General features: G+C 28.1%; 1 protein-coding gene across 1 annotated transcript in view; it reads left to right on the top strand.

Moving 5' to 3' along the window:
- The first annotated feature begins 3,731 nt into the window (after positions 1-3,731).
- Positions 3,732-15,719, top strand: part of LOC109598090 (aspartyl/asparaginyl beta-hydroxylase) — a 39,874-nt gene continuing 27,886 nt past the window's right edge. Inside the window, exon 1 of the mRNA XM_020013917.2 lies at positions 3,732-3,857. The gene's annotated coding sequence lies outside the window, so the exon portion shown is untranslated. The remainder of the gene's footprint in view (positions 3,858-15,719) is intronic.

Consider the following 15,719-nt stretch of genomic DNA (forward strand, 5'->3'; position numbering starts at 1 on the left):
GAGGACAATGTTGTTTGCTTCCCTCCAAGTCAATTGTTCAATGCAGCCCAAAACAACAAAATAGAGACTCATAAGTTGCCAAATGTCTCTGAAAAATATTAGATGCTTCAATACCAGTTAATGCCAAGGACCAGACCTAAGTTTACCACTTAATAATAACATTTTAATAAGGAAATGGAAGTCAATACAATCAGAAATGTGAACGTTTTATAAAAGTTTAATTAAAACGTGCATACTACTAAATCTGAATCAATTTTTCAATGGGTATAATCACATGAATATATAATGTAAAATTGTCATTATAACTGAAGACTATGGTTAACAAAATACTGGTACAATTAATTAAATGATGATGTCTTGAGTGTGGTATTTTTTTAACCAAAGCTTTCCATGCGCTTTAAATATATTTTATACCCTTAGAAAGAGTAAATATAATAATAGTTTTCTATAGATTTATAATGATGTTATCTAGTATCTACCAAATCGCAGGTCATGAAGATCTTAGCTGGTTTTACTTGCCATGAAACTGAAAACTAAAAGACAATGTAACACAATTAGAATGCATAAATACATCGGCGTATATTTCATTTAACATGTGTGCGACAATCAATAAAATTTTATTTCCGTAATTTAATCAGGGTCACATATTAATTGTTTTTACAGGGAGATCGGTAGACTTGAACGGGAAATAAAATTTTCTGTTGGGTGAAATATACAGCTAGTCAGGAGTCTATTTGTTTCGTAAAGTGAAAGAAAAACTTTCAGATGCAAAACTTAAGTAGTAAATAGAACGTCCTGTTAGAAAACAAGCAGTATTTAGGCAAAGACTGACTATACAATGACAATAAAAAAAAAAAAACTACTTTGGCCGTATTTCAGCATTAGGAAGGACGTAGCGTTCCTTATTTCCAAACATTTTCTCACACTGTCCTAATCCTGAAATTGCGTCAGTTAGGATATTCTAAAAATTTAAGGCTCCCTCAGACAATAATTCTGAGCATTTGAAAATTTTGCTTTCGACGATCTCGAGTCACGTCAATAATCCATGATGGATAATATTTTGGACAAAAATACGCAGAAAATTGAAAGTGATAACAAACACTTCGACAATATTTTTGACAATAAATATATGTATTTATAAAAAAATATATATATGTGCGAATATATGATATTTTTAATAAAAAATTGAGGTTTATTTCGACATTTAAATGTGGCCAATTATTTCACTACACCGGAACTTTTTTAAACAATGGCAAGCAAAATTTTTCGAAAATTAAAACAGCCAAAATGAAACATTCAAATCATTCATTACCTCCTTTAAATTTTAGAGCCCCCTCCCAGACAACCCATTATACTTGAGACCTTCTAATATTTACTTAATCAGCCATGTTTGTTTGTATACAGGGTGTAGCCTACTTTAAGTTCTACTATCCGGTTATAAGATATAAATGTTAGATGTTTAGGATAGAGTTGCTTAAAGTATAAATTTGTCTTTTACTCGGCGCACCCTGTATGAATCGCACAAAAATAATTTAAAGCTGTTTGTTGCTAAATGTTAAGCTTTTCTGTGGTGGTAATAATGATTTCATGTTAGATGTGTAGGCATATATGTACAACAAATAGATGCTAAATATACTTGTAACCATTATCATTTCTTGTAGTGATACTATTAGATGGTATACATGATTTTTGTATTATTATAATTTTTCTATACGAATTTTATATAACTGTTATATACATCAAATTGTGTATTGTCAATTTTATACAAAATGAAATTTAGAAAAAAAACATGATAAGATATTCTTTACTACATACATAAAGAAAATCTTGTACTATATATTTTGTATCAAAAGTCACTATCGAATGTTAAAAATTGTCAAATATATATTTTGAATTTTTAACTATTTTAAATCATATATTTATACTAAAACTGAAATTGATAACCCAAAACGCATCATCTGTACAAGTTTGAATTATCCATTTATGCAGATCATACCGAAACCACCCGGTAATTAATTCGTCTACGTTCCCCTCCGGTTCACATTGTGACGAAGTTGGAAACGATAAATAAGGCACTTCTCTTAGTTCTCGCCCAAAAACGTCGGGGTTTAAAAGCACCGACAACACTACACCCTCCGGAAAAGTTGTTGAATCAGATCAGATTTCGTGTCTGATCCTTCTTTTTGGTGCCGACTAAATGAGGCGTCACATCTTGTGCAGCAAAACAACACACCTTTAAACTGCGCAAGGATAAATTTAATATGTGATTCCGCACGTAAAACTTTCGGGATGGGTGTTCCCGTATTATCTGTATGGAATGTTTGATTAAACGTGGGATAACATATCATAAGGAATGGAAGGTTAACGGCTGTTTCGGTAAATATTTTCTTTTCCCTCACGTCGGTAAAATTGCCACATTCCTTTTTTTTTAATACCAGTAAATTTGTTTAGACTTAGATGGTTCAATTATGTATATGTTCCTTGGCTTTGTAGCTATATATAGATATTTGGACAAATAACACTGTTTGTGTTTAAAATAAGCAACATTTTTAATAATCGACCTGCAACGTATGTTTATCGATGTTTTTCCACTAATGTTGTTTATGTTAAACACTTTTATGGACTAGATATGTGTATGTATATGCATATGTGCTTCCAAATAAAGCTCCTGTGTTAAAATGTAGAAATATCACTATAAAAATAAAATATTTGTGTTTTAATAAAAAATGTGTTTCATTTCAAAAGCCGGACAAAAGGCATGGAATAATTCACTTCGTTCCTTTCGCTTATTTAAAATCAAGAAAAGCGTAAATAAAGTGCAGCGAGAATAAAACGGCAAAGTTTAAACGCAAACCAACGTAAATAGAAAAATAAATTTAATAGCGTACTTCGCTGTAATGGATTATAATCAGTTTATGTCATTCTTTTCAAATCTGTCATTATTTTAATTGCACGAATAATTTATAAATAAAAAAAGGTCATTTAGACATAGACTTTTGTACAACAAAATTGCTTATTTATAAAAACCAATAATTGGCATTGACACTGACAACAAGATTTCATGGGCAAAATTAGTCTTTATGCTCATATTTTACATTTCATTGACAAATTGTTAACTCATTAATTACATTAATTAGCATATTCATTCAAACCACTTTAACAAACCTAAATTAAATAAAACAGTTTATTAATAATTAGCAATTAATTATTATATAAATTATAAATCTGCAATTTTAATTAATTTGTTTTACTTTCATAACCTTCGATAAAAAACACATAAAAGGTACGTATGTGAATATTTAATAATTTATTTATTGAATTTAATATAAACTTATAATTAATTTTTAAAGAAATTAACAGATTAATTAACAGATATTTATACAAAATATTAATATTAATATTAATATTAAAGTTTTGTATGTGATTGAAATTTATTTCAAAGTTTCTCAATCTATTTTTAATATTTCAAAAAAATTTTTATCGGCCCATTCGCTAGAATAACTTTCGCTGAATTTACGACGTCGCATAAAATAAAACAATTTTAAAAGTTTACTTTCGCAAAAGCGAAAGTTTTAAAAGCTTCATTGTGGCGCCATCTGTTGACAACACTAAAGTTTCCTACCTTTCCCAACGCGTTGTGATGACTATAATTACAGAAAACTGTAACTAGTACGTACGGTTGAAAGGTTAACATTTCCTGCTCGTCTTCACGCTTACTCTCATAATTTTAAAAACTGTATTACAGAATTTTTCATTAAAATTTATTTTCCTAACGCTGTTTTTTTAATGGTATTATTAGTTCCAAGTCATACAACTGTGATTATAATGCTGTAATTGCAACAGTAAAGTTGTAAAGAGTAAGTAATTTGCTTATTTTATAATAACATAACCTAAGACTAACACTAAATCAACAACAGTTATCTAAAGTCAATAAATAATAACATAACAGTTCACAATAGATATACTATATTAAATAAGAATTATTAAAAATTACTAAATATCATTATTACTATTAAAATTTTACCTTTGTTTTGAGAAAATTTCAATTGCAAATTTAAATTTTACTACTTGTTGAATAGTTCAAATTGGGGTTCAAGGTCTAGACCACAGATGGCACAATTGTGTCAAAATTTTAAAATACGAATTAAGTTTTATTATGTATTTAACGTAATATAATTGTATACAGGGTGATTCATCTAAATTTATTTGTAAATTTATGGAGAACCGGAAAAGCTATTTTGAAATTTTAATGGTAATTATAAGTTAATTTTTCTAATTTATGTTGAATAAAACTCCATTTCCGGTTTTGTCGGAAGTGACATCAAATTTATTATTTTCAGTGGAACATCCTGTATATATTGGAATTTTTAAAATCTATATATAATTACAAACAAATTAAACCCAATAAATGTTGAATTATTAATTTTTTCCAAATATTTAGACAGATTGATTTGTTTAGTCACAAAAATTGATAACATTTATTTTCTAATTTATAAATATTATATTAAAAGTAAAAACCACCAAAATTAATTAGATAACAACAAACTAAATTAAATAAGTAAAACTAGTTTTAGTAAAATATTAAATATATGTTATAAATTTTCTCATTATATTTATTTTTAAATATTTAAGAATTCGTTATTTAGTTCTTATGTATAAAATTTGTTTTAATTCCTGTATATATTTTTAAATTCAATATCTAAAAAATATAAAATATATCTTAATGTTTTTTTTCTATTTTTAAATTAATTTTTTTATTATTATGACTTTTAGAGAAATTATTTAATTTTTCAAGTTTTTTAATTAACAGTGATAAAAAGGTAATTATATATTAAAAATGGAGAATCTAGTTTTTAAATTTACTATTTTTATTGAGATTTATTAATTTTAATATATTAAAATAGTCTAATTTAAAAAATTAGAAATAAAAAATACTAATATAAAAATATAATTGTTTCTCTTAATATATGTTATATTTTTAGGGTGTAACTGCTAAATTTAATTATCTGATATATTTAAAAATTGATTTAGTCACAAAAATTGATAAAGCTTAATTTCTAATTTATAAATATTACATTAAAATTACCAAAATTAATTAGATATTAACAAACTAAAATAAATAAGTAAAACTAGTTTTAGTAAAATATTAAATATATGTTACAAATTTTCTTATAATATTTATTTTTAAATATTTAAGAATTTGTTTAGTTCTTATGTGTAAAATTTGTTTTAGTTCCTCTATATATTTTTAATTACAATATCTAAAAAATATAAAATCTATCTTAATGTTCTTTTTCTATTTTTCAATTAATTTTATATTGTTGACTTTTAGAGAAATTAAAGTGACTATTTTTTAAATATTGATTATTTATTAAACTAAAAATCAAATTTATGATAACCTAAGTTAATAAAAATTAGTTTTTTATTTAATTTTTCAGGTTTTTTTTTAATTAACAATGATAAAAATAAAATTATATAATAAAAATGGAGAATCTAGTTTTTATTGAGATTAATTAATCTTAAAATATTAAAATTCTCTCCAATTGGAAATAAAAAAATACTAATATAAAAAATATAAAGTTTTCTATGTTATATTTTAATGCTACCAATTGGGATGTTGGAAAGTTTATTTTGATAAAATCTCTGTTAACATTTATTTTATGTATACAGAATACTTATATCAATCGACAGTTTTTTTAATATTCAATTAATTATGCTAAAACTTACAGTAGTGGCCATAATTATAGCAACTTATTAAAATATGTTATAAGTATGAGCTGTACTACTTGAATTGGATGCGAGTACATATAATGTTTATTGTTTTTTCTGCTATTTTTTTTTAAAAATCCTTTAAAAATTAAGGTTATATCCTGCAAGAATATAGTAATTTTTTAATGCTAAATAAAACAACAATAGCAAATTAATATTAATTTGACAGTTCACATTAAATAAAAGAAATATTGCTAAAATATTTAATATTTTAAAAAATTGCTCTAATAATGACCACTACTGTATGTATATATAATGAACAGATTATTATTTCTTTAGAACCATTAATGAAAAAACCTTTGATCCAATGTTTCATTGTTGGAAATTTAATTCATGGCATAATACCACATCATTTAAGGGTCGCAAATGTATTAAACGATTTAAAATGTACAGACGAAGTAATTAAAACATATTGTACACTTAATAGTAACAATAATATATACAAATGTCAAGGACTCGTCAACCAAGAATAAAACTGACAAAAAATCACCCCTCGGTCCGCCAGTAAAACAAATTAATTGTGTTAATGTACGAAGGGGTGGCCATTCAACCTTGTAAATTTTAAAGTTTAATTTCAACTGGATCCGTGTCAAATTAACAACTGCATTTAAATCCCAGTTTGTACGAATAACAGATTTATTTTCGTTACAGCATTTATATTAATATAATTTTCATAGATCACATAAGTGTTGAACGAGATAAAAATTTAATTGGGCTGCTTCAGTCAGTGAGTGACTCAACAATTTAGTTTAACGATTTTGAATGGTGCCAATCCCCTTAGGATTGATTATTGATTGGTAATCAATTAAACAATCTGCGGTCCGGTTTTGAAATAGCAACGCAACGCTTCCTGATGTTCCAACAATAACTCTAATTCTGAAACAGTTAAATTCACTTATGTGCCGAGCCCGAATTGAAAATCGATCAATCATCTCATTAAATATTAGGGTGGTCGATAATCTGATTGAAAATTACTACTCCTTCACCAGAACTGTCACCGTATTGATTAATTGATTACGAATGATGTTACAAGTATTGGTATAAATTTTACGGTAGCCCGTTTACCAATTTCCAAGTTGTTTTATCTTCCGCTGGTTTGTTTCATCTCCCTTGTTTGCTGAATGCGCGACGCTGCTGTTAAGTAGGAAAACGTGCATGGTAATATTGGGTTTGGACGCAGCAGCTTCTGCAAATAAGAATTAAATAAGTTACGTGATTAACTTTGAAACAGGGGTCAGTTTAAATGTATCTTCTTTTCTACAGGACTGTAATTAAGTAAATCTTCTTCAAAATATGATTTTTATACATATTTAAATGATATTTTTGCTAGAAATTTTGATGAAACGTAAGATTAGAAGCAAGTAGTTGATTATATCTACAATATACTTCATCTGATCCTTCAATTGACTTATTTGTGAATATTTTAACTCTTGTTAACAGTTTAGCCATCAATCTTCTTTAACAACTTTGAAATTAAAGGGATAAGAAGTACAAAAGGATTCAAGTGTCATTTTTGCTAAAAATTGAAGATAATTTCGATGAAACATAAGATTAGAAACAACTAATTGATTAACTCATCAAAAAACTAGAAATGATTCTTTAATTGATTTATTTGTGGATATTTTAACTGTTATTAACTGTTTAGCCAGTAATCTTCTTTCACAACTTTGAAATTAAAGGGATAAGAAGCAAAAAAGGATTCAACTGTCATTTTTGCTAAAAATTGAAGATAATTTTGATGAAACATAAGAATAGAAACAACTAATTGATTATCTCATCAAAAAACTAGAAGTAATTCTTTAATTGATTTATTTGTGGATATTTTAACTGTTGTTAATTGTTTAGCCAGCAATTTTCTTTCACAACTTTGAAATTAAAGGAATAAGAAGCACAAAAGGATTCAAGTGTCATTTTTGCTAAAAATTGAAGATAATTTCGATGAAACATAAGATTAGAAACAACTAATTGATTAACTCATCAAAAAACTAGAAATGATTCTTTAATTGATTTATTTGTGGATATTTTAACTGTTATTAACTGTTTAGCCAGTAATCTTCTTTCACAACTTTGAAATTAAAGGGATAAGAAGCAAAAAAGGATTCAACTGTTATTTTTGCTAAAAATTGAAGATAATTTTGATGAAACATAAGAATAGAAACAACTAATTGATTATCTCATCAAAGAACTAGAAGTGATTCTTTAATTTATTTATTTGTGGATATTTTAACTGTTGTTAACTATTTAGCCAGCAGTCTTCTTTCACAACTTTGAAATTAAAGGGATAAGAAGCACAGAAGGATTCAAGTGTCATGTTTGCTAAAAATTGAAGATAATTTCGATGAAACATAAGATTAGAAACAACTAATTGATTAAGTCATCAGAAAACTAGAAATGATTCTTTAATTGATTTATTTGTGGATATTTTAACTGTTGTTAACTGTTTAGCCAACAATCTTATTTCACAACTTTGAAATTAAAGGGATACGAAGTAAAATAGGATTCAAGTGTCATTTTTGCTAAAAATTGAAGATAATTTTTATGAAACATAAGATTAGAAACAACTAATTGATTAACTCATCAAAAAACTAGAAGTAATTCTTTAATTGATTTATTTGTGGATATTTTAACTGTTTTTAATTGTTTAGCCAGCAATTTTCTTTCACAACTTTGAAATTAAAGGAATAAGAAGCACAAAAGGATTCAAGTGTCATTTTTGCTAAAAATTGAAGATAATTTCGATGAAACATAAGATTAGAAACAACTAATTGATTAACTCATCAAAAAACTAGAAATGATTCTTTAATTGATTTATTTGTGGATATTTTAACTGTTATTAACTGTTTATCCAGTAATCTTCTTTCACAACTTTGAAATTAAAGGGATAAGAAACAAAAAAGGATTCAAGTGTCATTTTTGCTAAAAATTGAAGATAATTTTGATGAAACATAAGAATAGAAACAACTAATTGATTATCTCATCAAAGAACTAGAAGTGATTCGTTAATTTATTTATTTGTGGATATTTTAACTGTTTTTAACTATTTAGCCAGCAGTCTTCTTTCACAACTTTGAAATTAAAGGGATAAGAAGTACAAAAGGATTCAAGTGTCATTTTTGCTAAAAATTGAAGATAATTTCGATGAAACATAAGATTAGAAACAACTAATTGATTAACTCATCAAAAAAACTAGAAATGATTCTTTAATTGATTATTTGTGGATATTTTAACTGTTATTAACTGTTTAGCCAGTAATCTTCTTTCACAACTTTGAAATTAAAGGGATAAGAAGCAAAAAAGGATTCAAGTGTCATTTTTGCTAAAAATTGAAGATAATTTTGATGAAACATAAGATTAGAAAAAACTAATTGATTAACTCATCAAAAAACTAAAAACTAGAAAACTAATTGATTTATTTGTGGGCATTTTAACTGTTGTTAACTATTTAGCCAGCAATCTTCTTTCACAACTTTGAAATTAAATGGATACGAAGCAAAAAAGGATTCAAGTGTCATTTTTGCTACAAATTGAAGATAATTTTGATGAAACATAAGATTAGAAGCAATTAATTGATTATGTCAACCATATAGTACAACTGATCCTTTAATTAGTATATTAAGGATTCAAGTGTCATTTTTACTAGAAACTGAAGATAATTTTGATGAAACCGAAGATTAGAAGTAATTAACTGATTGTGTCAACAATATACTACAATTGACCTTTAATTAGTTTATTTGTGAATATTTTAACTGTTGTTAACTGTTTAGTTCTTTCAAACTTTTAAAAACTATATAGGTAATAAGTAAAAATGATTCAAGAAATCATTTTTGTATGAAATTGAAGGTAATTTTGATTAAACATAAGATTTGAAGCAATTAATTGATTCAATATCAATCAATACACTACAACTGATTCTTTAATTGGTTTATTTGTGGACTTTTTAACTGTTGTTGGTAGTGAGGGTGGTGGTGATGTTTATTATTAATTAATGTATTCATTTAAATGCGAATACAATACACTTTAATAGTACTAAATATTTTAATTAATATGAGCATTATAATACTCAATGTTACTGTAAATAGGTTTAAATATAAGTTATATAAGTTATTTATTGCATGTAAATGTATAATATTGTTATATAATAGTGTTGTATAAGTTAATTTAATTATTTTGATAAAAACAAACACACATATTTTAAATTGTATAACTTTAGCATTCCTAATTTTCGACTGTTCTCTCTAAACAAATCATCTAAATCACATTTAGTTGGTCCGCATACCCTCCACTTTACAACAACTTCATCAACTCCTCGAATTTATCCATTGTCTGCACCGTAGGAAATTTAATTTCCCATTATAACGCCCCATTATTTGCCCGATATGTAAGTTATGAATTCATAAAGTTTGATAACGGTCAGTATTGACTGTATTAGATGGAAAATGCTAATAAAATAAATATGAAAATGTCATTTCACAATGGTCAACTTGATTTAACATACACAACAATTGATGATTGCAAATTTTACGGACCGTGAAGAGGCCAGATGTCGGGCGACTTTGTTTTCGTTACGGGGGTGAGCGGTAACTTGCGTGAAATGACCACTGTCCATTTGCCACTATTTCACTTGCATTGTTGTTCTAAGGACACGGTCCATTTCGGAAACCGATCAAGGATGTTCCCTTATGTTTGTTTTAAAATATGCAAAACCACTTCGGTGTGTGGACGTCGGTCAGTTTCGGCCTCTTGAAACCTCATTAATTCGTTGGGCACGAGACAACTCAACGTTTGAGGCGTGCCCGGCTCAATACACTTACTACGGCAGTTTATTTGCACAAGAGGAACATAATTTCTTCACGTTGTCCCACATTGGCATTGCATTCAAGGTTCGCTTGCGCAAACAGAGATGACCGGCTACAAATCGCCACTTTCTACCACCGGATGCAGCCATTGATTGATCCACGATCGTAAACAGATTTGTAACATTTATTAACACCCGCATTTAAATTGCGTTGTATTCACGACACGTACGTGACACATCCAGTTTCCGAGGAATATTCATTTACATCAATTGGACAGATTTTCGTCATTACATCGCACGTCTGTTTCGGCTGATGTCAATTATTACTTTTATGACCTATAAATAAACGACAAAGGTAACTATTACTATCAAATCACGTTCGTTTGTTTGGTTTGCAATAGCGGGAATGTTAATTCGTTTCGCCTTTATATATGCAATATGCAGCATGTTTGTATTATTAATGTTTACGCTACGCAACATTGTTATCGGAATTCAAATAGTGATGGAAGATTTAAGGGCTAGTCTACGCAACAGAAAATTATCAAAGTGGACTTCATTAATCCATAGTAAAGTGGCTCATGGCTCATGCTCATGTTATTGTTGTTATCAAAGTCCAAAAAGAACCGGAAGATTAAGGGCTAGACCATTCAACAGAAAATTATGAAAGTGGACTTCATCAACCCATAGTAAAATAGTTTATGGTGCTGATTTCATACACTTCAAAAACAAATGCCACCAATTATAAACATATTGTCGTTGTGATCAAATTCTAAATAGTAATGGAAGATTTAAGGACTAGTACATACAACAGAAAATTATGAAAGTAAACTTCTTCAACCCATAGTAAAATAGTACATGGTGCTAATTTCATACACTTCAAAAACAATTACCACCAATCATATACATGTTATTGTTGTTATCAAAGTCCAAAAAGAACCGGAAGACTTAAGGGCTAGACATACAACAGAAAATTATGAAAGTAGACTTCATCAACCCATAGTAAAATAGTTCATGGTGCTGATTTCATACACTTCAAAAACAAGTACCACCAATTATAAACATGTTGTTGTTGTTATCAAATTCTAAATAGTAAGGAAGATTTAAGGACTAGTCCATACAACAAAAAATTACGAAAGTGGACTTCTTCAACCCATAGTAAAATAGTTCATGGTACTGATTTGATACACTTCAAAAACAAGTACCACCAATTATAAACATGTTGTCATTGTTATTAAATTCTAAATAGTAATGGAAAACTTAAGGACTAGTCCTTACAAGAGGAAATTATGAAAGTGGACTTCATCCACCCATAGTAAAATAGTTCATGGTGCTGATTTCATAGACTTCAAAAACAAGTACCACCAATTATAAACATGTTGTCGTTGTTATCAAATTCTAATTAGTAATGAAAGATTTAAGGACTAGTCCATACAACAGAAAATTATGAAAGTAGACTTCATCAACCCATAGTAAAATAGTTCATGGTGCTGATTTCATACACTTCAAAAACAAGTACCACCAATTATAAACATGTTGTTGTTGTTATCAAATTCTAAATAGTAAGAAAGATTTAAGGACTAGTCCATACAACAAAAAATTACGAAAGTGGACTTCTTCAACCCATAGTAAAATAGTTCATGGTACTGATTTGATACACTTCAAAAACAAGTACCACCAATTATAAACATGTTGTCATTGTTATTAAATTCTAAATAGTAATGGAAAACTTAAGGACTAGTCCTTACAAGAGGAAATTATGAAAGTGGACTTCATCCACCCATAGTAAAATAGTTCATGGTGCTGATTTCATAGACTTCAAAAACAAGTACCACCAATTATAAACATGTTGTCGTTGTTATCAAATTCTAATTAGTAATGAAAGATTTAAGGACTAGTCCATACAACAGAAAATTATGAAAGTAGACTTCATCAACCCATAGTAAAATAGTTCATGGTGCTGATTTCATACACTTCAAAAACAAATACCACCAATTATAAACATGTTGTCGTTGTTATCAAATTCTAAATAATAATGAAAGATTTAAGGACTAGTCCATACAACAGAAAATTATGAAAGTAGACTTCATCAATCCATAGTAAAATAGTTCACGGTACTGATTTGATACACTTCAAAAACAAGTACCACCAATTATAAACATGTTATCGTTGTTATCAAATTCTAAATAGTTATGGAAGATTTAAGGACTAGTCCATACAACAGAAAATTATGAAAATGGACTTCATCAACCCATAGTAAAATAGTTCATGGTACTGATTTGATACACTTCAAAAACAAGTACCACCAATTATAAACATGTTATCGTTGTTATCAAATTCTAAATAGTTATGGAAGATTTAAGGACTAGTCCATACAACAGAAAATTATGAAAATGGACTTCATCAACCCATAGTAAAATAGTTCATGGTACTGATTTGATACACTTCAAAAACAAGTACCACCAATTATAAACATGTTGTCATTGTTATTAAATTCTAAATAGTAATGGAAAACTTAAGGACTAGTCCTTACAAGAGGAAATTATGAAAGTGGACTTCATCCACCCATAGTAAAATAGTTCATGGTGCTGATTTCATAGACTTCAAAAACAAGTACCACCAATTATAAACATGTTGTCGTTGTTATCAAATTCTAATTAGTAATGAAAGATTTAAGGACTAGTCCATACAACAGAAAATTATGAAAGTAGACTTCATCAACCCATAGTAAAATAGTTCATGGTGCTGATTTCATACACTTCAAAAACAAGTACCACCAATTATAAACATGTTGTTGTTGTTATCAAATTCTAAATAGTAAGAAAGATTTAAGGACTAGTCCATACAACAAAAAATTACGAAAGTGGACTTCTTCAACCCATAGTAAAATAGTTCATGGTACTGATTTGATACACTTCAAAAACAAGTACCACCAATTATAAACATGTTGTCATTGTTATTAAATTCTAAATAGTAATGGAAAACTTAAGGACTAGTCCTTACAAGAGGAAATTATGAAAGTGGACTTCATCCACCCATAGTAAAATAGTTCATGGTGCTGATTTCATAGACTTCAAAAACAAGTACCACCAATTATAAACATGTTGTCGTTGTTATCAAATTCTAATTAGTAATGAAAGATTTAAGGACTAGTCCATACAACAGAAAATTATGAAAGTAGACTTCATCAACCCATAGTAAAATAGTTCATGGTGCTGATTTCATACACTTCAAAAACAAATACCACCAATTATAAACATGTTGTCGTTGTTATCAAATTCTAAATAATAATGAAAGATTTAAGGACTAGTCCATACAACAGAAAATTATGAAAGTAGACTTCATCAATCCATAGTAAAATAGTTCACGGTACTGATTTGATACACTTCAAAAACAAGTACCACCAATTATAAACATGTTATCGTTGTTATCAAATTCTAAATAGTTATGGAAGATTTAAGGACTAGTCCATACAACAGAAAATTATGAAAATGGACTTCATCAACCCATAGTAAAATAGTTCATGGTACTGATTTGATACACTTCAAAAACAAGTACCACCAATTATAAACATGTTATCGTTGTTATCAAATTCTAAATAGTTATGGAAGATTTAAGGACTAGTCCATACAACAGAAAATTATGAAAATGGACTTCATCAACCCATAGTAAAATAGTTCATGGTACTGATTTGATACACTTCAAAAACAAGTACCACCAATTATAAACATGTTGTCATTGTTATTAAATTCTAAATAGTAATGGAAAACTTAAGGACTAGTCCTTACAAGAGGAAATTATGAAAGTGGACTTCATCCACCCATAGTAAAATAGTTCATGGTGCTGATTTCATAGACTTCAAAAACAAGTACCACCAATTATAAACATGTTGTCGTTGTTATCAAATTCTAATTAGTAATGAAAGATTTAAGGACTAGTCCATACAACAGAAAATTATGAAAGTAGACTTCATCAACCCATAGTAAAATAGTTCATGGTGCTGATTTCATACACTTCAAAAACAAATACCACCAATTATAAACATGTTGTCGTTGTTATCAAATTCTAAATAGTAATGAAAGATTTAAGGACTAGTCCATACAACAGAAAATTATGAAAGTAGACTTCATCAATCCATAGTAAAATAGTTCACGGTACTGATTTGATACACTTCAAAAACAAGTACCACCAATTATAAACATGTTATCGTTGTTATCAAATTCTAAATAGTTATGGAAGATTTAAGGACTAGTCCATACAACAGAAAATTATGAAAATGGACTTCATCAACCCATAGTAAAATAGTTCATGGTACTGATTTGATACACTTCAAAAACAAGTACCACCAATTATAAACATGTTATCGTTGTTATCAAATTCTAAATAGTTATGGAAGATTTAAGGACTAATCCATACAACAGAAAATTATGAAAATGGACTTCATCAACCCATAGTAAAATAGTTCATGGTACTGATTTGATACACTTCAAAAACAAGTACCACCAATTATAAACATGTTGTCATTGTTATTAAATTCTAAATAGTAATGGAAAACTTAAGGACTAGTCCTTACAAGAGGAAATTATGAAAGTGAACGTCATCAACTGATAGTAAAATAGTTCGTAGTACTGATTTCATACACTTCAAAAACAAGTACCACCCAATCATTTACAAGTTATTGTTGTTATCAAAGTCCAAATAATACCGGATGATTTAAGGGTTAGACCATGCAACAGAAAATTATGAAAGTGGACTTTATCAACCCATACTAAAATAGTTCATGGTGCTGATTTCATATACTGCAAAAACCAGTTATATACATGTTGTTGTTATCAGATTCCATATAGTAATGGAAGATTTAAGGGCTAGTCTTTACAATAAAGTATTATGAAAGTGGACTACACAACCCACAGTAAAATAGTTCACGGTGCTGATGTCACACACTTCAAAAACAAGTGCCACCAATCACTTACATGAAATCACCAATTAGACTAGAGATTTCGCATCGATAATTTCTAACTGTGCATTCGATTTCATTCTTAGAACCGGGGGGTGGTTACATGTGACAAATATGAATCATTTAATTGGCAAATTCTTAGTGCCAGTGCACAAACCGACACAAAAGCAATGGTAGAAGATTTTACTTCGTTACGTCACC

Source organism: Aethina tumida, chromosome 1, assembly GCF_024364675.1.
Source record: "Aethina tumida isolate Nest 87 chromosome 1, icAetTumi1.1, whole genome shotgun sequence".
Taxonomy (NCBI): Eukaryota; Metazoa; Arthropoda; class Insecta; order Coleoptera; family Nitidulidae; genus Aethina; species Aethina tumida.